Source organism: Durio zibethinus, chromosome 19 (genome assembly GCF_047325235.1).
Source record: "Durio zibethinus cultivar Kanyao isolate XHJ-2024 chromosome 19, ASM4732523v1, whole genome shotgun sequence".
Lineage (NCBI taxonomy): Eukaryota > Viridiplantae > Streptophyta > Magnoliopsida > Malvales > Malvaceae > Durio > Durio zibethinus.
In genome coordinates this window covers 21514738-21517185 of record NC_143180.1, presented here as the reverse complement: position 1 = coordinate 21517185, position 2448 = coordinate 21514738, and the positions used below count along the sequence as shown (strand labels likewise).

The window sequence follows — 2448 nt, the reverse complement described above, 5'->3', positions numbered from 1 at the left end:
TTTTTAGAAAACTTATTTTCAAGAAAAATTGATACTTTCAACTGTTCCTCAAAAATATTTTTTCTGAAGACTTATTTTCAAGAAAAATTGATACTTTCAACTTTTCCTCAAAAATATTTTTTTTGAAGACTTATTTAAAGAAAATCAAAAAATAAAATAAGATAAAAGTAAAAATAAAGATAAAAATAAAATAAAATAAAATAAGAAATACTAAATAATTATAATCTAATCAATAAATAATAATAATAATAATAAATAAATAAATATATAAAAAAACCTTTTGAATGACTCGACTCGGCTCCAAGGGTCGGCTAGCATTTGGGTCACACGTGGGTCAAACACAGGTTGGCACTCAGGTCGGGTCACCCGATTTCAAAACACGTGGATCTTTTGGGAATAGTAACACCAAAACGACGTCATTTTCAACAAGTATAAAAGGCTCTAACCTCTGTTTTTCAGCAGATCGCTTCTTTCCCTCTCTCTCTTCTCCTCTTTTTCTCTCTTTCTCTCTCTAAACAATCCTAGATTCCGATTGAATTTCTATCGAAATATGGAATAAGTCACCAGAATCTTCAAATCTGGTCAGAAAACTCGTCGAAAAATTCAAAGTTCGCCAAAAAATTTTGTCGGATTATGGAAAATTTCCAAAACGTTTCCAAAAAAAAAAAATGCCAAAAAATTTGAAAAAAATTTCCCACCAATTCCTAAAGCTATTCTAACGCACCAAAATCCTTTTTTTAGCTTTTGTTTCCTTTCTGTGTGTGTTTTCTGTTCATTTTCTGTGGATCTATTTATAGGGATTGATTAGAAGAGTTTCTGATCAATCCCAATTCCCTTTTGAATTTGGATTCAATCCTTGAATCCAATCTGAACTTTGATTGAATCCCAAATTCACGGTAGAATTCTAAATTTTTATCCTAATCCCAACCGAATAAGAAGAAAAAGAAAAAAAAAGAAAAAAATATATTAATAGATAACTAAAAGAAAATAATTAGATAAATAATAATAATAATAATAGATAAATTATAATAAAAAACATATATATATTAATAGATAAATAATAAAAGAAAATGTTAATAGATAAAAATAAATATATTAGTAGATAAATAATAAATATATTTAAAAAATAAAAAAAATAATAAATAATAATAATAATAATAATAATAATAATAATAAAAAGAAAAAATGTGCCTATTTTACCCATTTGGACTAGACCCAATTGATCCAGGCCTAGACCAAATTGGGTGTCTACACCTTAAGAAACAATAAGGGCTTATGTGGTAATGCCATAGGATTAGTGCCTTATGTTCCTATTCTAGCAACAGAAAGGGTCATAGAAAAAGAACCAGGTTCATCATTTTAATTGTGATGTCACTCTTTGGTATTTTGCTTTTGCTATTTATCATGGCTGGAAGTTTCCTTATTCTTTGCCAAAAGAATCGCACCAGAAATCTGAGTCAGGGGAGGCACAACTTGGAGATATTTTCACAGTATGGGGATATAATGGAAGAATACTCTATGAGAACATTATTGAAGTCACTGAAGATTTCAACTCCAATTATTGTATTGGTTCAGGAGGAGATGGAAATGTTTATAAAGCTGTGCTACCCATTGGTCAGGTGGTTGCTGTGAACAAACTTCACCAATCTGAAGATAGCATGATTTCCAACAACTTGAAAGTCTTTGAAAGCGAGATTCATGCTTTATCAGAAATAAGGCATCGTAACATTGTAAAGTTGTATGGCTTTTTCTCATATCCAAAGAATTCATTTTTGGTTTATGAGTTTGTAGAAAGAGGAAGTTTGAAAATGGTGTTAAGCAACAAGGACGAGGCAATGGAATTGGATTGGAAGAAGAGGCTAAATGTTGTAAAAGGAGCAGCCAATGCCTTATCTTATATGCATCACGAGCATTCATCATCTATAATTCATCGAGACATTTCCAGCAATAATGTTTTCTTAGATTTGGACTATGAGGCTGATGTCTCAGATGTTGGCACAGCAAAGCTTTAAATCCTGACTCCTCAAATTGGACCACATTTGCGGGCCCTTTTAGATACATTGCTCCAGGTATCATTTCTTTACTACTATATGTTAATTTTGAAATATTGACAAGTGGTTTAATTCTTAATTTGAAGTAAGTTTACATAATATAATATATTTCAACATATAAAAGTCTTAATAATAAAAATTTAATACTCATTTATTTGTAGTAATAATATTTTCGTTTTATCAAAGATTAATATTTTTGAATCCGGATAACTTAGTTGATTAATGTGACTATTTTTAAGTGGTGGCAACAGTATCTACTATCCCTTATCTTATCTTTAGGTTGTGGCTTCTTTTGTAAAAATAATAATATTTCTATTCAAAACTCTTTGAGTTTCATGTAAATCGTTAATTTTGGTTGAAATTGAAAAAGAATGCACGCTATAGTAGTTTTTTTTTC

The 2448-nt window shown here is 29.5% G+C and overlaps 1 pseudogene; it reads left to right on the top strand.

Annotated features, from left to right (window-relative positions):
• The first annotated feature begins 284 nt into the window (after positions 1 to 284).
• On the top strand, positions 285 to 2012 carry LOC111309386 (MDIS1-interacting receptor like kinase 2 pseudogene; annotated as a pseudogene).
• Positions 2013 to 2448: the final 436 nt, after the last annotated feature.